The 18,888-nt window shown below is 50.0% G+C and overlaps 1 pseudogene; it reads left to right on the forward strand.

Annotated features, from left to right (window-relative positions):
* The first annotated feature begins 5,373 nt into the window (after positions 1 to 5,373).
* Positions 5,374 to 6,204, forward strand: LOC114588572 (prohibitin 1 pseudogene; annotated as a pseudogene).
* Positions 6,205 to 18,888: the final 12,684 nt, after the last annotated feature.

Consider the following 18,888-nt stretch of genomic DNA (forward strand, 5'->3'; position numbering starts at 1 on the left):
AGCTTATAAATATATGAATTTATCAGCAGAGAAAATCCATTCTTTTACCTGGAGCGAAATGCTAACGAGGGCTCTCTGCCGGCTCCGCTGACAGTTCCAAAGTGTGTTTCAGTCACAGGCGAGACAGCTCACTTCTAGGGGGAAACGAGAGAGGGAAAGTCGGGCAGGAGGCGAGACCGTGGCGGGAAGAGGGAGCGTGGTGTAGTGGTTACAGCAATGGCGCTCCGCTCACGGGAAAGCCTTAGGGCAGTCTTGCCTTTATACTGCATCCCCCATAAGCCCTGTCACGGTCTGGTTCACGGGCGATCAAAGTCCCGGCTGGGGACGTCGGGACCGGGGGCAAGATGGCGGGGTGGGAGCAGGAACAGGAGTCCAGAAGCCAGGAGTCAGGAAGCCAAGGGTCCGAGGATTAGGAAGCAAGGAGTCACAAAATCATGGGTCTGAGGGTCAAGAAGCAAGGAGTTACGGAGTCAAGGGTCCGAGGGTCAAGAAGCAAGGAGTCACAAAATCATGGGTCCGAGGGTCAAGAAGCAAGGAGTCACGAAGTCAAGGGTCCAAGGGTCAAGGAGCAAGGTGTCACGAAGCCAAGGGTCCGAGGGTTGAGGAGCAAGGAGTCACGAAGTCAAGGGTCCGAGGGTTGAGGAGCAAGGAGTCACGAAGCCAATGGTCTGAGGGTTGAGGAGCAAGGAGCCACAAAGTCAAGGGTCCGAGGGTTGAGAAGCAAGGAGTCACAAAGTCAAGGGTCCGAGGGTTGAGAAGCAAGGAGTCACGAAGTCAAGGGTCCGAAGGTTGAGGAGCAAGGAGTCACGAAGTCAAGGGTCCGAGGGTCGAGAAGCAAGGAGCCAAGGTCTGAGAATCAGGAAGCAAGGAGCCCAAGACAGCAAGGCAGGGAACATGTTGCTGTGGCAAAGAGCCGAAGGGAAATGCTGACCTTATATCCCTTCCCGGCTCTTGCCACCAGGTGCTGTGAGTTACCAATCAGCCTCACCTGTGTGGCTGCGCCTTGCCTCTTCAGAACAAACTTAGGAAGTCCCCAGTCCTGCAAAGTCCTACTGGTCCCAGGGCCTGGCTCCTGCACGCACTCCTGACAAGCCCCAGCCAGCATGGCTGTTTTGAGCTACCACTCCCAAGTCACAGAACCATAGAATCATAGAGTTGGAAGGGACAGATGGCCACCCAACCTCTGCTTGAAAACCTCCAAGGAAGGAGAGTCCACCACCTTCCATCCCATGGTCAAACTGCTCTTACTATCAGAAGGTTCTTCCTGATGTTGAGTCGGAATCTCCATTCATGCCGCTTGAAGCCATGGGTTCAAGTCCTACCCTCCTGAGCAGGAGCAAACAAGCTTGTTTCTTCTTCCATGTGACAGCTCTTCAGATATTTGAAGATGGCTCTCATATCTCCTCTCGGTCTCCTCTTTTCCAGGCTAAACATACCCAGCTCCTTCAACCGCTCCTCACAAGGCGTGGCTTCTAGACCAAGTGCGCATTTTGACATGCGAGCTTTCTTGCTTAGTCACTCACTATCGGTTTTTTAGATAGGGTAATGTGCTGTGCAACCATCTCCGACTTCTCAAAAGATTCCATCAACTTTGTCTCCGAAAATTTTTACACATCACTTGGGAAGACAGGCAAACTAATGCCAGTGTGCACCAAGAAGCAATGATCACCAATGTTGAAGTGATGATTCTGAAACATCAACTTCGTTGGACTGGTCATGTGGTTCGGATGCCTGATTATCGTCTTCCAAAGCAACTACTCTACTCCAAACTTTAAAATGGAAAGCGTAATGCTGGTGGTCAACAAAAGAGGTTCAAAGACTCTCTCAAGGGAAATCTAAAAAAAAATGTAGTATAAACACTGACAACTGGGAAACACTGGTCTGCGAGCGCTCCAGTTGGAGAACAGCCTTTACCAAAGGTGTCGTGGGCTTTGAAGACACTCGCACTCAGGATGCAAGGGAGAAACGCGCTAAGAGGAAGGCATGCTTGGCAAACCTTCACCGGGATCAACTCCCGCCCGGAGACCTATGTCCCCACCATAGAAGGACATGTGGATCCAGAATTGGCCTCCATGGTCACTTACAGACTCATTGTTAAAACTGTGTTTATGGAAGACCATCTTACTTGGCCACGAGTGATCACCAAAGAAGAAGAAGACACCAACTCTTTGAGTTCCTTATGTTGATGGCCGCCATTTTTTAATTCCCCGGTGCCTGTGGATCAAAGCTACGCTGCTATCAACTATGGTTTTGCACAGGCTGGGAGCACAATGAGCTTTTTGTAGAAATACCACCGCCACCAACCCCAAAAGAAATGAACCCGCCCTCTTGAAAAACAGTCAGCAGTGCCCCTCATTCGTGGTCACCGAATGGGGCGTATGAAAACGGAGGGCCCATTATGCCTCAGGCCTACACAGCCCTTGACAGTTGAACACGCTCTGGTTTCAGAAGGCTCCAGGATAATGCATGCCTCAAACCCTCTTGGCTGCTAGTAAGAAAGTTGAAGAGGGCCTTAGTTAGCATTTTGCTCTGGGTTATAAAAGAATGGATTTTCTCCGCCGATAAAGTTTTATATTTAGAAGCTCTACGTTTTCCAGAAAGCATGATGGGTGTTGGAGGTCTGCTATTAGAAAGGATTTGGTGCTGAGGGACTGACATGAATAGAGAGAGGGAGAGATGGAGAGTGGAGATTTCCAAATACTTTAATTCTCCTTTTCTGTCTTTCTGGAAAGAGCATGGCAGTGGAGAAATTAAATATACGTGCTTTATTATTATTTTTTAAGTGAACAAAAGGAAGGGAGGTCATCAGGTGTCCTCCCTCCACAGATGTAAAGCAGTCCCAGGAAGTCGATTCTGTTCCCGTTTAAAATAAGATTTTATTCCGGCATAATGAGAGAACAAAATAATTAATTTCCTTCCTCTTTTCAAGTCAAACGAACGGAGAGCTAAGCGTCTCGATTTGAAAAGGGCGATTCCCCGGTCTCGACAAAGCCCAAAGCGGAACTGGCTGGACGAGAGGACAGATTTAGTTGAAATAACACCGGAACGTCGAAAGAGCCCTGGAGCGGAAACCGGCCAAAAGGGACCGATCGAGCCTAGCATCCTCTTCTCACAGTGGCAAAATGCCCCAAAAAACCTAGGGATCCAGACAGACTGTCTCTGAACCTGGAGGTTCCACAAGAACATAAGAAGAGTGTGATTGATTAAGCCAATGGTCTTTCTACTCCAGCAGCCTCTCCTCACAACGGCTGTGATGGCCTGGGATTCGGACTCAGAGGATGAACCTGAAGAATCCCAGCCTGCACAGGAGTCCCTGCCTCCAGAACCAGCTGAGCCTGAAGGGTCCTCACCTGTGCTGGGTCCTCAGGTGAGTCTGCTCTGGCTCCTGAGGTGATGGAGGACCCGTTGCCTGCAGGTGCTCCACTCTCAGCCCCGTCAGGGGAAGCTGAGGTTGCCTCTGGGTCCGGGAACCCTCCAGCCTCTCCTGAGCTGCAGAGGCTCAGGGCAGAGAGGCGGAGGGAACTAAGTTCCTGCAGGAGGAGTGCTCGCCTCCAGGCCAGGAGAGGCGAGTCACCAGAGGATCGGGGCCACGCTATGCCTCGGGGCAGATAAAAGCCAGCCAGCCCCAGTCCCAAGTTGCGGGAGCAATGTTGTTGGTAGCCTGTTCCCGCCGGCACCCTGTCCTGCTTCTGTGTCATAGAATCATAGAGTTGGAATAGACCACAAGGGCCATCGAGTCCAACCCCCTGCCAAGCAGGAAACACCATCAGAGCACTCCTGACATATGGTTGTCAAGCCTCTGCTTAAAGACCTCCAAAGAAGGAGACTCCACCACACTCCTTGGCAGCAAATTCCACTGTCAAACAGCTCTTACTGTCAGGAAGTGTCGGAGCTCCTGACCTCACCTGACTCCCTGCCTTGGACCCAGCTTCAGCTTTGATGGACTGTCTCCCTACAGCATCCTTGGACTCCAACCTCACCTCATGGTTAACCCTCAGGACCAGCAAAACAGCCAACCAGATGCCTTAAGCAGAACCTGAGCCACACTGCCCATGTGTGACCCCAACAACTGTTGTTGTTGTTGTTGTTGTTGTTGTTTAGCCGTTTAGTCGTGTCCGACTCTTCGTGACCCCATAGACCAGAGCACGCCAGGCACCTCTGTCCTCCACTGCCTCCCGCAGTTTGGTCAAACTCATGCTTGTAACCTCGAAAACACTATCCAACCATCTCGTCCTCTGTCGTCCCCTTCTCCTTGTGCCCTCCATCTTTCCCAGCATCAGTGTCTTCTCCAGGGAGTCTTCTCTTCTCATGAGGTGGCCAAAGTACTGGAGCCTCAGCTTCAGGATCTGTCCTTCTAGTGAGCTCTCAGGGCTGATTTCCTTAAGAATGGATGCGTTTGATCTTCTTGCAGTCCATGGGACTCTCAAGAGTCTCCTCCAGCACCAGAATTCAAAAGAACAACAACAACTGTTACTCAGATGTAAAAGGTAAAAAGGGAAAGAACCCCTGGACGGTTAAGTCCAGTCAAAGGCAACTATGGGGTTGTGGCGCTCATCTCGCATTCAGGCCGAGGGGCCAGCGTTTGTCCACAGAGAGCTTTCTGGGTCATGTGGCCAACATGACTAAACCGCTTCTGGTGCAACGGGACACTGTGGCGGAAACTAGAACACACAGAACACACTGTTTACCTTCCCGTCGCAGTGGTGCCTATTTATCTACTTGCACTGGTGTGCTTTTGAACTGCTAGGTTGGCAGGAGCTGGGACAGAGCAACGGGAGCTCATCGTGGGGATTCGAACTGCCAACCTTCCAATCGCCAAGCCCAAGTGGCTCGGTGGTTTAAAAGCAGACCACCTCTGACACTTGTGGAAGAACATACGATCCCTCCCAGATATCCTTTTTAAAATTATTGCACATCCATGATGGTTAGTGCTCTCGATGCTGTCAGAGCGGTCACACGCCATTCCCTCTTCCACTACTGTCTGTGCCTCCAAACGTTTGGGGTTGGCCGCGCTGCCCCACTTCCAATCAGTGCCATTTCCTGTCCTTTTTCCAGTTGCGGCATCACAAAGCAGGGCTAGGCCATGTCGTGGGGTGGTGACATCACAAGGCAGCCCCCAGTGGTGTCACAAGGCTGTCAACCCCTGAGAGCCCCCAAAAGAGACATGGGGGTTCGAGATTTGGGGCACATGGCTTTGGGCGTGCACCACTTTCCTTCGCCCCTTTGCCACTGCGATCGGAAGGGCTTCCGATTCCATCGGGCATCGCAGCCCGTAGGCGAGAGGGCAAAGATTTTAGGTGAACACAGAAGGACCGGGGGACTTGGCTGAGCGCTCACGTGGAGTTCAGGTCGCCGGGAGCCGTGAAGAGCGCAATGGCCACCAAGATCTTTGAGACCATGAGCAGACTAGGCCTGGGTCTGGCGGTTGCCGGTGGCATAGTCAACTCTGTCGTTTACACCGTGGATGCGGGCCACAAAGCCGTCATCTTTGACCGGTTCCGGGGCGTCCAGGACGTTGTGGTGGGAGAAGGGAGCCACTTCCTCGTCCCCTGGGTGCAGAAACCGGTCATCTTCGACTGCCGCTCTCGCCCGCGCAACATCCCGGTCGTCACCGGCAGCAAAGATCTACAGAATGTGGACATCACCCTCAGGATCTTGTTCAGGCCGGTGGCGGCGCAGCTTCCCTGGATCTACACCACGGTGGGCGAGGACTACGACGAGAGGGTGCTGCCTTCCATCACGACCGAGACCCTGAAGTCGGTGGTGGCTCGTTTTGACGCCGGCGAGCTTATCACCCAGAGGGAGGTGGTCTCCCGGCAGGTCAGCGAAGAGCTGGCAGAAAGGGCAGCCCCCTTTGGTCTTGTCCTGGACGACGTTTCCTTGACGCATCTGACGTTTGGGAAGGAGTTTGTGGAGGCCGTCGAAATGAAGCAAGTGGCGCAGCAGGAAGCAGAGAAGGCCAGGTTCATGGTGGAGAAGGCCGAGCAGCTGAAAGCTGCGGCGGTCCTCTCCGCCGAAGGCGACGCAAAGGCCGCTCAGCTCATCGCCAGCTCGCTGGCTTCGGCGGGCGATGGACTCATCGAACTGCGCAAGCTCGAGGCAGCCGAGGACATTGCCTTCCACCTTGCGCCGTCCCGCAACGTCACCTACCTGCCCACGTTGGTCCAGCCAGCCCAGCAAATGAAGCCGGCATCCCCGTCCTAATAGATTTAGCCGCAATTTTAAAGCTTTCCCCATTTTTAGGGGGATTGGAAATTCAATATGTCCTAAATAAAATGCATTGGAAATCCCTCGGTTTTGTTTTCATTGTTTATTTATAGATATAAAAATTATACAGTGGTAGCTTGGTTCCTGAACGGCTTGGCTTCCGAACGCCGCAAACCCAGAAGTGAGTGTTCTGGTTTGTGAACGTTTTTCGGAAGCTGAACGTCCGATGTGGCTGTTGGCTATTGTTTCCGGGGCGCCTGCACCAATCAGAAGCTGTGCCTTGGTTTTTGAACATTTCAGAAGTCAAACGGACTTCCGGAACGGATTAAGTTTGGCACTTTTGTTTTTGCTATTTATTCTGCGTTTTTGTTTTTGAGGCTTTTTTGGTTCATTTGATTTTGTGACTGTGTGGAACTCAGTTCAGCTACTGATTTGACTGATTGTGTGACTGCGGAAATGGATAAAAGTCCCCCATCCAAACAATGACTGTCATCAGTGCAGGTAAGAAAAATATTTAATTTAAATTTTTATCATCTACATACTGTCTTACTTATTTTATAGTACAGCACATTGATCATTGCTTTCATTTTATACACCAATGGTCTTGTTAGAGAGCAAAATTCAGGTTAAATTGCTGTTTTAGAGGTTGTTTTTAAAAGTCTGGAACAGATAATAATAATAATAATAATAATAATAATAATAATAATAATAATAATAAAAAATAATAATTTGTTATTTATACCCCGCCCATCTGGCTGGGTTTCCCCAGCCACTCTGGGCGGCTTCCAAAAGAATATTAAAATACTGTGATACATCAAAAGCTTCCCTAATGATGAATCCGTTTTGCATCACTTTCTATGGCAAAGCGCACCTTGGTTTTGGAACGCTTTGGTTTTGGAACTTTCGACTTCCGAGGTACAACTGCAATGGATGTGACTACGTAGTCCTGGTAATTTTAATGGGGGTTCTACTTTGAGAAGGTTTGACCAAACTGCGGGAGGTAGTGGAGGACAGAGGTGCCTGGCATGCTCTGGTCCAGGGGGTCACGAAGAGTCGGACACGACTAAACGACTAAACAACAACAACAACAAAAACTTTGAGAAGGACACAGGGTCTTATTGATGGCGCTTAGAAAGCTCCATGCTTGCAGAGAAATAAATGCATCTTTGTGGAGATGATGACTGGGCTGGCGAGGGTGGAGGGCAGAAGATCTTATCCGAAAGGAAAAGGCGAACCAAAGTCCCCCACATTAAAAACAAGGCACAGAAAATAACCCAACCAAGATTCTCAGAAAGTATCTCTATTAGAATATTATTTTCCCCTCATATCTGAGACAATTCCAGGCTTGCTTGATGTCTCCTGACTGCCGACGCCTCCTTTCAAACAGAGAGCCTTGCTTGGTTTTCGTTTCATATCTCTTTTTCCCCTGGAAAACGGAATACATTGACTCTGTCTCATGTCCTTCTGGTGTCCCTGTTATGTTCCTGAGATTTCGGGAGGGGGCTGGTGGGACGGCTGGATTTGCATCCAGTTTCTCTGAGCTGGAGGGAAGAGGAGGGGGGTGGGAGGGAGGGAGAGAGAAAGAGAGAAAGAAAGAAAGAGAGAGAGACTGAGAGAGAAAGAGAGAGATGGCTGTCTAAGGATAATGATTATTTATCACTGTTTCATCTCCACCATCCGCCAAGCTTAGTGTTTTATCCACAGCAAATAAATAAATATGTTTAAACAGAGGACACTGCCAAGCGGGTCTGCAAACATGGAATTGGCTCCCCCATCCTACCACTGCCCTCTCTGGTTCTTCTGCTGCATTTTCGGCATTTCTTCTGAGCTGGTCTGAGTTGCCCAGGCCCGAAGTTACCGTATTTTTCGCCCTATAGGACGCACTTTTCCCCCTCCAAAAATGAAGGGGAAATGTGTGTGCGTCCTATGGGGCGAATGCAGGCTTTCGCTGAAGCCTGGAGAGTGAGAGGGGTCGGTGCGCACCGACCCCTCTCGCTCTCCAGGCTTCAGGAAGCTATCCGCAAGCCTTGGGAGCCCGGCGGGAGTTCCCGCCGGGCTCCCTAGGCTTGCGGATAGCAGCCTGCATCCCAAAGCCTGGGACGCGCAGGGTGGATCAACGGTCTTGACTTGCCTGAGACCCAGCCTTTTTCTGCAGGGGAAAGGCTTATAGGAACATAGGAAGCTGCCTTTTAGCAAGTCAAGACCATTGATCCACCCAGCTCAGTATTGTCTACACTGACCGGCAGCAGCAGTGGGGGGGGGGGGCCATTCCCAGCCCTACCTAGACATGCTAGGGGGATTGAACATGGAACCTCCTGTGTTCAAAGCAGGTGCTCTCTCACTGAGCAATGGTTCTTTTTTTTTTTATATAAGATATTTATTAGCATTTTCACAAATTTTATAAAACATAAAAATCACACCAAAAAAAACACAAAAAAGAAAATCAAAAATACATACGAAAAAGCAAAAAAAAAAAAAACAACCACATGTATAGCTTCATTCCCTTAAGTTCCTGAAAATTACTTTCCCGACCTCCTCATACCTCTCTTTACTGCATTCCATTCTCTAGTTAATTCTCTTCAACAAATCCTTCCCTTAATTTCGATTAAATTTTTGAGCTTTCTTTTCATATTACATAATAATTACAGCTAGCAACCCCTTAATTTCAGAATCAACATCGTCTTAACATTCAACAATTTTACAATATTTGGTTCTTTCTCTACAAATAGATTCCAGTCCTCATTGTTCTGAATTAAGGGAACATGGACTGCAAGAAGATCCAACCTCTCCATTCGGAAGGAAATCAGCCCTGAGTGCTCCCTGGAAGGACAGATCCTGAAGCTGAGGCTCCAAGACTTTGGCCTCCTCAGGAGAAGAGAAGACTCCCTGGAAAAGACCCTGATGTTGGGAAAGATGGAGGGCGCAAGGAGACGGGGACGACAGAGGACGAGATGGTGGGACAGTGTTCTGGAAGCTACCAGCATGAGTTTGACCAAACTGCGGGAGGCAGTGGAAGACAGGAGGGCCTGGCGTGCTCTGGTCCAGGGGGTCATGAAGAGGCGGACATGACTAAACGACTAAACAACAACTTCTTTCCAGTGGGGACTCAGTGTCCAACCTCGGCAGGCAAACCGCAGTCCAGAGCCAGAGAACCAGAGGCAGCTAAGTAGAGGGACCACACCACCACGCACCAGTTGTTCTGCAGACGAGTCCAGTCCTGCTAACCTCCAGCCTCTGTCGGTGAGCAGCAACCTGGCTCCAAACGACTGCAATCTTTCTTTTACGGGGAAAGTGAAACAATCTGAGCGTCATAACAACTTGGCCACAATAAGGAAATTTTGCCCGTGGTATGACTGTTTTCCACCTTCGTATTTCGACTATCTGGGACCCTATCTGCATAACCTAGCAATTCCAAAATAAAGACGCGCTTGAATGTCTTGCCCTCGGCTGCTCCTGAGGGATGATTCCAAATATTCCACACGAAAAACGCTTATGTCCCTGTGGAGATGGCAGTCCCGAATCGGTGGCGCATGCCCTTCTGGCTTGCACCCTTTATAAAGACTTGAGGAATGAGATTATCACCCCTCTTTTACTGTCCATCCCGGGTCACCCAACCACTGCCACAGTGTCCATTCTCTTGGCAGATCAAGATGAGCAGGTGACAGCAAAGGTGGCAAGGTTTTTCGCTGGGGTAATCAGAATAAAATCCACTATTTGACCATTGATTCAAAACCCCAAAATGTATTTTATATAATTGACTTTTTCTTTCTATTCTTTGTATATCATATCGTTGTTCTTTTGCTATGACCGGTGGCTGATGCAAATAAAGATTCATTCATTCATTTATTCATTCAACGTCACGACACCCAGCCACTACCACCATGCACCGTATTTTTCGCTCTATAAGACGCACCAGACCACAAGACGCACCTAGTTTTTGGAGGAGGAATACAAGAAAAAAAATATTCTGAATCTCAGAAGCCAGAACAGCAAGAGGGATCGCTGCACAGCGAAAGCAGCAATCCCTCTTGCTGTTCTGGCTTCTGGGATAGCTGCGCAGCCTGCATTCGCTCCATAAGACGCACACACATTTCCCCTTACTTTTTAGGAGGGGAAAAGTGAGTCTTATAAAGCAAAAAATACGGTAATTTCTCTTGGCAGATCAGGATGAGCAGGTGACAGCAAAGGTGGCAAGGTTTTTAGCTGGGGCAATCAGAATAAGGTCCACTATTTGACTATTGATTCAAAACCCCCAAATGTATTTTATATAATTGACCTTTTATTTCTATTCTTTGTCTATCGTATTTATTGTTTTATTTATTGTTGGTTGATTCATTCATTCTTCCTTCTTCACTGTCCTTGAACCCCCACATGATGTTCCAGCAGGGGGCTGGACTAGATGGCACTTTGGTTCCCTTCCAACTCTCCCAATCTACGATTCCATGAGATAATCAGTCTTCCACTCCCCTCCCTTTTCACAGCTCGGTGAACACCGGTGGCTGAGAGCCAAAGCGTTGTCATCTGCGAGCCAGATCTGGGGGAAACCGTGTGTCGAGGGAGCCGGATTCAAGTTCCCAGCACCGCAAAAAAGGGGAATTTTGTTGTGCTGTCCTTTGCCGGGGGCCAAGTCTGACAATTCAGGGGGCCGAATATCGCCCCCCAGATCCAAGAGTCTCAGAGCCCCTGCCGCAATGGGGTTGGAAGGGTCGAATCCAGACAGAGGAGCGGAAGGAGAGGGCCAACTCCTCGCTCGCTAACCAGCCGGAAGAAATGGAGCGTGTTATTAAAATCCCATTAGCACGCATTTCGCATATTCAATATCCAGAACGCCGTCAGAGGAACCCATGGCGAGGCGCGACCTCATTCGCTTGCCCCTGCTGGAGCGCTAATTTCCTACCTTGTAGGTACAAGAGGAACCGTGTTAGAATTCCTCGCCGGTGCAAGGACACCGCTTGCCTTCTGGGAGCCTGCAAATGGATGATCCCAGAGGCGGAAGAATGTCCTTGGGCTGGCGGAGAATTCTAACACCGTCTTTTACATGCTGCGACGGATACCAGAGCCAGCTTCTCTGCATGGTCTCCTGAGCACCAGGGGACAGGTGGGCTGGGCCGGATTAAGAGATGTGCCGGAGTAGTGCCAAGTTAAGATGTATGCAAGCTTTAAAGACCAGAGTCTGAAGTCACCCGACGGCACGGCTGGACCCTGCCCCAAAATATAGGATGCAGACCTTATGCACCATCTCGTCCTCTGTCGTCCCCTTCTCCTTGTGCCCTCCATCTTTCCCAACATCAGGGTCTTTTCCAGGGAGTCTTCTCTATACCCACATCAGATGATGGGTCTGTGTAAGAACATAATACCCCAAAGAACCTAGGAGTTCAGGTAGACTGTCTCTGGAGCTGGAGGTTCCATAGAACAGCCCAGCAGCTGGGTCAGGCCAAAGGTGGCCCATCTAGTTCAGCACTCTTCAGAGGGGTTGAGGAAGGGGGTGCGGTGGGTTGGGCCGCCCCGGGTGTCACCACTGAGAGGGTGACAAAATGCCGGGCGGCACTCACCGCGGGGGCTGCAGCGCACCCGAGTCACGCATCTCTCCTGGGAGAGACACAGTGGCTTGGGCGCGTGCAGGCTCTGCGCTGCCCAAACGGTCCGCCTGCTGCCTCCCCCCCCCCCCAGCTGTAGGGCGGCTGAGTGGGAGGAGGCAGGCAGACTCCCGAAGCCCGCAGTGCGCCCCACCCCTATGGGCAAACTGAACCTGGCACCATCTGCATTTAAAATCTGTACTCTACCACTGAATAGTAAAGGTAAAGGGACCCCTGACCATTAGGTCCAGTCGTGGCCGACTCTGGGGTTGCGGCGCTCATCTCGCTTTACTGGCCGAAGGAGCCGGTGTACAGCTTCCGGGTCATGTGGCCAGCAGGACTACGCCACTTCTGGCGAACCAGAGCAGCGCACGGAAATGCCGTTTAACTTCCCGCCGGAGTGGTACCTATTTATCTACTTGCACTTTGACGTGCTTTCAAACTGCTAGGTTGGCAGGAGCTGGGACCGAGCAACAGGAGCTCACCCCGTCGTGGGGATTCGAACCGCCGACCTTCTGATAGGCAAGTCCTAGGCTCTGTGGTTTAACCCACAGCGCCACCCGCATCCCCTCCCTGCCACTGAATATTTTCCTTTAAAATAAAGCAAGATTCCAGTTCTTATGGTTTGGGGGTGGGTGGGAATGTGAATAGGGATATAGGGTGTTGGGTTATACCAGATCAGGCCTATTGGGGCCAACCAGCAATCCCTTTGCCAACCTACAGAGAAGGAAGCAGGTATTTTTTGGGGGGGGGAGGGAAAGTGGGGGACAAGGCAAGCAGTTTTGCTGACCCTTTTGGCAGTTAAACTCTGGAAATGAGGCTTGAAGATAGTGAGATTTTGCATCAATCTGGGCCTCCTTTTAAGACATCGCTTTCCCCTCGTTCTGAAGGCTTCGCACCCCTCATTCCAAAGTTTGGGGGTCCGGCTCTCCATCGTGCACCCCCACCCTTCTCTCTCTCCCCCCCTTGCCTGCCTTCCAACATCTTTTTAAGATAAAATCCAGGCGCCTTTTAACCTGTGATGCTGTGTCTTGGTGTTAAAATTCCTTTCCCCGCCGGAAGGTTTAACGCCTTCACCTCTTTACTCCTTTGGAAAGGTTTTAAAGGCAAAGCAAAGGAAGATGTGCTGCGCTGTTCTTAAAAGAGAGGCCTTCACTTTGGGGAAAGACCCATAGCTCAGCGGTAGAGATTCTGCTGTGCCTGCAGAAGGTGTCGGGTTCAGTCCCCAGGCTAGGAAGGCAGGCCTTTTCTGAAATTCTGAAGCTTTGCTGCCACTCAGTGTGGGGCAGTCAGTGATGCAGCAAGGCTGTGGCTCGGGGAGAAGCATCTTCCAGTGCTCCTTTTTACATCAGCCTTTGGTTCAGAGTCATGAGGTCTGGAACCATTAATAATAAGAATAATAATAATTAATAATATATTTATACCCCGTGCATCTGGCTGGGTTTCCACAGCCACTCTGGGCAGCTTCCAGCATAATATTAAAATACAGTGGTACCTCGCAAGACGAATGCCTCGCAAGACAAAAAACTCGCTAGACGAAAGGGTTTTTTGTTTTTTGAGCTGCTTCGCAAGACGATTTTCCCTATGGGCTTGCTTCGCAAGACAGAAACGTCTTGCAAGTTTGTTTCCTTTTTCTTAACACCGTTAATACAGTTGCGACTTGACTTCGAGGAGCAACTCATAGCATGCGGTGTGGTAGCCTTTTTTGAGGTTTTTGAAGACTTTGGTGATTTTTGAAGCTTTTCCAAAGCTTTCCCGACACCGTGCTTCGCAAGACGAAAAAAATCGCAAGGCGACAAAACTCGCGGAACGAATTAATTTCATCTTGCGAGGCACCACTGTACAATAATTCATCAAATATTAAAAGCTTCCCTAAACAGGGCTGCCTTCAAATGCCCCCCTTCATTTGAGGATCACAGGGTGAGCACAATTCAAAGAGTTGGTGATGACCGTGAAAGCCCTAAACGGCCTCAGCCCAGTATCCCTGAAGGAGCGTCTCCACCCCCATTGTCCGGCCTAGACACCAAGGTCCAGCTCTGAGGGCCTTCTGGCAGTTCCCTAACTGCGAGAGGTGAAGTTACTGGGAACCACGCAGAGGGCCTTCTCGGTGGTGGCCCCCGTCCTATAGAACACCCTCCCATCAGATGTCAAGGAAATAAACAACTGTCTGGCTTTTAGAAGACATCTGAAGGCAGCCCTGTTTAGGGAAGTTTTTAATGTTTGATGCTTTATGGTGTTTTTCATATTCAGTTGGGAGCCGCCTAGATGGGTGAGGTATAAGTAATAAATTAGTAGCAGTAGCAGTAGCAGCAGCAGCAGCAATATAGTAGTATCGTTGTTGTTTAGTCGTGTCCGACTCTTCGTGACCCCCTGGACCAGAGCACGCCAGGCCCTCCTGTCTTCCACTGCCTCCCGCAGTTTGGTCAAACTCATGCTGGTAGCTTCAAGAACACCATCCAACCATCTCGTCCTCTGTCGTCCCCTTCTCCTTGTGCCCTCCATCTTTCCCAACATCGGGGTCTTTCCTAGGGAGTCTTCTCTTCTCATGAGGTGGCCAAAGAACTGGAGCCTCAGCTTCAGGATCTGTCCTTCCAGTGAGCACTCAGGGCTGATTTCCTTCCGAATGGAGAGGTTGGATCTTCTTGCAGTCCATGGGACTCTCAAGAGTCTCCTCCAGCACCAGAATTCAAAAGCATCCATTCTTCGGCGATCAGCCTTCTTGATTGTCCAGCTCTCACTTCCATACATCACTACTGGGAAAACCAGAGCTTTTACTATACTGACCTTTGTTGGCAAGGTGATGTCTCTGCTTTTCAAGATGCTGTCTTAAAATAGTAGTGTTAGTATTATTAATTGGCCTGACTCAGTTTAGCTAAGTTCCCCCCTGTTCTACATTCCCGTTTCTGGTATTTTCCCTTTTTCACTTTTGCCGCAAGCCGCTTTAATTGGTATCCACACAGAAAAGCAGGCTAGAAATAGGAATACAGAACAAAACCGATCAGGAAAAGCCACAACGACACTGATAAAGAGGCCAATAGCCCCGCCCTGTGGCCATTACCCACGACAGCAGCTGCCCAGCGGAATATAAGGACTTGCATTTATCTCCAGGGCTGGGCAAAGGTCCCTGGTCTCTCCTTCCCTTACAGCAGTGGTCTTCAACCTGTGTGCCGTGGCTCCCTGGGGCAGCGGCGTAGCGTGGGTTGTCAGCACCTGGGGCAAGGCAAGTAATTTGCGCTCCCTAACCCCTAACCTGCCGCCGCTGCCAGCTTCTTCTTGCTGCTGCCTGGGCTGGGGTATTTACGGTAAGGTAGCCACGGCGACGGCGACGGGTCCGTGTCAGGTGATCTGAGGCGAGTTGCCGCTGGCGCTGCTGCCCAAACGACGCCGCTTGCCCGGAGGAGGAGGGCAGAGAGGCGAGGAAAATGCAACATGGCCCAGCAGCTGCAGCAGCAGGGCTGTGAGGAGGGGCTGCCTGGCGCGCCCTCCGCGGCCCTGACGCGCGGGGACCGCGGCGAGCGCTGAGAGCCGCTGCCAGCTCGTCGGTTCCGCGAGACATGGGGCTCTGCTACAGCCTGCGCCCGAGGCTCTTCGGTGACTCCGGAGGCGGCGAGCGCGTCCCCCCCAGATGTTGCGCCCGGTGCGGCCGGCCCCCCCTGCACCCCCCACGCTACGCCACTGCCCTGGGGTGCCTTGAAGGATGGTCAGGGATGCCGCGGGCAACACTGACCTCTGTCTCTCTTCTCTTCCCTCCCTCCTCTAATGCCCTCTGGCGTCTCTGCCTCCCAAAGGCTGGCACGGCTGTTTATTGCAGCAGCCCTGGCTACAAGCTCTGCAGGCGAATGGTGCCTCTGGGTTGGGCCAGGGGGTGCTGGGTGCCAGGGGCTGAGGCGGCCATGAAGCAAGCAAGCAAGCAGCCAGTCTGCCAGTCCTTGCTGTTGGGAATGGACTGACAAGTCCCAGGCCCCTGTGGGGCCCTTTGTAAGGCAGCACCTCTCTTTGGGGTGGTTGGGGGGGCAGCTCAAAGACCAGCGACTGCCCGGAGGACGCCAAAGCAGAGAGAAGAGGAGGCTGAGTAGGATTTGCCACAGCACCTGAGCACAAGGGCATCTTCGCAAAGCTGGATGTTGGATGGTTTATATTTTATTTTTTTTATAAATATTTTATTAAGTTTTCTTTCAGATATTCAGAAATTTACAGAATAAAAAGTAGAAAGTAAAAGTAAAAAAAAGAAAGTATACATAAATTCCAACTTTCCAAAATACTTTGACAATTCCAATTGGACTTCCCCACATCTTCCGAATTCTGCGTTCTTTGCAATTGTAACATCAGCAATTTGTTACCTTATTCCGTGTCTTACTGTATCTTTCAAATACTATGTTTCCACATTTAAAATACTGTATCTCAGTTGTTTGTACCCTATAAATAAACATAGTATGGTTACTTCATGTTGTCTACCTCATCTTTCTTATAGCTTAATTTCCAATTCACCTATTCAAGTTGCTGAAGCAAAAATTTCCAAATCGTACACATTCTTAACATTCATACAACTTATAATGTTTTTGCAAATAGTCCTTAATTTTTTTCCAGTCCTCCTCCATTATTTCTTCTCCCAAATCACGGATTCTGCCAGTCATTTCAGCCAGTTCCATGTAGTCCATCAACTGCGTCTGCCATTCTTCCAGCGTGGGTAAATCTGGTGTCTTCCAATGCTTTGCAATGAGAATTCTTGCTGCTGTAGTAGCATACATAAACAAAGTTCTATCCTTCTTTAACACTTTCTGGTCCACCATGCCCAGGAGGAAGGCCTCTGGTTTCTTGGGAAAGGTATACCTAAATACCTTTTTTAGCTCATTGTGTATCATTTCCCAGAAGGCCTTCACTTTTGGGCAGGTCCACCAGAGGTGAAAGAATGTCCCTTCAGCCTCCTTACATTTCCAACATTTATTGTCAGACAAATGGTATATCTTAGCAAGCTTGACTGGGGTCATGTACCACCGGTATATCATTTTCATAATGTTTTCCTTCAAGGCATTACATGCCGTGAATTTCATTCCGGTGTTCCATAACCTTTCCCAGTCCTCAAACATAATGTTATGCCCAATGTCCTGCGCCCACTTTATCATGGCAGATTTTACTGTCTCATCCTGTGTATTCCATTTAAGCAGCAAGTTGTACATTCTAGAAAGTATCTTAGTCTTTGGTTCTAACAGTTCCGTCTCTAATTTCGATTTTTCCACCTGGAAACCAACTTTTTTATCTATTTTAAACACCTCTTGAATTTGAGCATAGTGTAACCAGTCTCGCACCTTATTTTTTAATTTCTCCTGGCTGATGTTGGATGGTTTATAGAACATAAAGCAATTTCCCTAGGAAGAAAGCTGGCAGCATTCAAGCCCTTTTAATAATAATAATAATAATTTTATTATTTAAACCCTGCATGTCCAGCTGGGTTGCCCCAGCCACTCTGGGTTTCTTCCAACACACACAAAAGCATAATTTAAAAAATCAAACATTAAAAACTTCCTGATACAGGGTTGCTTTTTTAGTTTAGAGAAAGAGGTGAGTAAGAGGCATCCACACAACATGACCGGTCCAACGAAGGTGATGTTGAAGAATCCTTGCTTCAACATTGGTGATCTTTGCTTCTTCCACTGGTATTAGTTCGCCGGTCTTCCCAAGTGATGTGTAAAAAATTTCTGAGGCACCGTTGATGGAAGCTTCCGAGGAGTTGGAGATGGCGTTTATAAGTGGTCCGTGTTTCGCTAGATGGGCTGGGCTACCCCTTTGGGTCTTCTGGTGTTCGTAATGTCAGGAAGTGGAAAGCAGAGTTGCCATTTATAAGTGGTCCATGTTTCACAAGCAAACTGTCAGGTTAAACCTGCTATAGCTCAGTTGGTAGAGTAAGGTAAAAGGGGTAAAGGGGACCACTGACCATTAGGTCCAGTCGTGGCCGACTCTGGGGTTGCGGTGCTCATCTCGCTTTACTGGCAGAGGGAGCCGGCGTACAGCTTCCGGGTCATGTGGCCAGCAGGACTAAGCCGCTTCTGGCAAACCAGAGCAGCACACGGAAACGCCACTTACCTTCCCGCTGGAGCGGTACCTATTTATCTACTTGCACTTTGACGTGCTTTTGAACTGCTAGGTTGGCAGGAGCAGGGACCGTGCAACAGGAGCTCACCCCGTGGCGGGGATTCGAACTGCTGACCTTCTGATCGTCAAGTCCTAGGCTCTGTGGTTTAGACCTAAAGGTAAAGGTAAAGGGACCCCTGACCGTTAAGTCCAGTCATGGACGATTCTGGGGTTGCAGCGCTCATCTCGCTTTATTGGCCGAGGGAGCCGGCGTACAGCTTCCAGGTCACGTGGGCAGCAGGACTAAGTCGCTTCTTGCGAACAAGAGCAGCGCACGGAAACGCCGTTTACCTTCCCGCCGGAGCGGTATCTATTTATCTACTCGCGCTGGTGTGCTTTCGAACTGCTAGGTTGGCAGGAGCAGGGACCGAGCAACGGGAGCTCACCCCGTCAATGCGGGGATTCGAACCGTCAGCCTTTTGATCGGCAAGTCCTAGGCTCTGTGGTTTACCCCACGGTACCACCCACGTCCCTAGTTGGTAGAGTGTTGTTGTTGTTTAGTCGCACACCAGGCCCTCCTCTCTTCCACTGCCTCCCGCAGTTTGGTCAAACTCATGCTGGTCGCTTCGAGAACACTGTCCCACCATCTCGTCCTCTGTCGTCCCCTTCTCCTTGCGCCCTCCATCTTTCCCAACATCAGGGTCTTTTCCAGGGAGTCTTCTCTTCTCATGAGGTGGCCAAAGTATTGGAGCCTCAACTTCATGAGAAATTGGTAGAGCACGAGAATCTTAATCTCAGGGTCGTGTGTTTCGAGTCGAGAAAAGATTCCTGCTTTGCAGGGGGCTGGACTAGATGACCCTTGTGGTCCCTTCCAACTCTACAATCGTACGATTCCATGACCCCCCAACTTGGCTGGATACAGAATGAGTTTATCAGGCTGCAGCATCTCTGCTTTGGAGCGCCGGAGGAAGTGGCAATGAAAGGCAGGCGCCTTTGGGTGGCAGGAGCGAGCCGGGTTTGGGAGGCTGAAGCTGGC

This window comes from Podarcis muralis, chromosome 18 (genome assembly GCF_964188315.1).
Source record: "Podarcis muralis chromosome 18, rPodMur119.hap1.1, whole genome shotgun sequence".
In the NCBI taxonomy this organism is placed as follows: Eukaryota; Metazoa; Chordata; class Lepidosauria; order Squamata; family Lacertidae; genus Podarcis; species Podarcis muralis.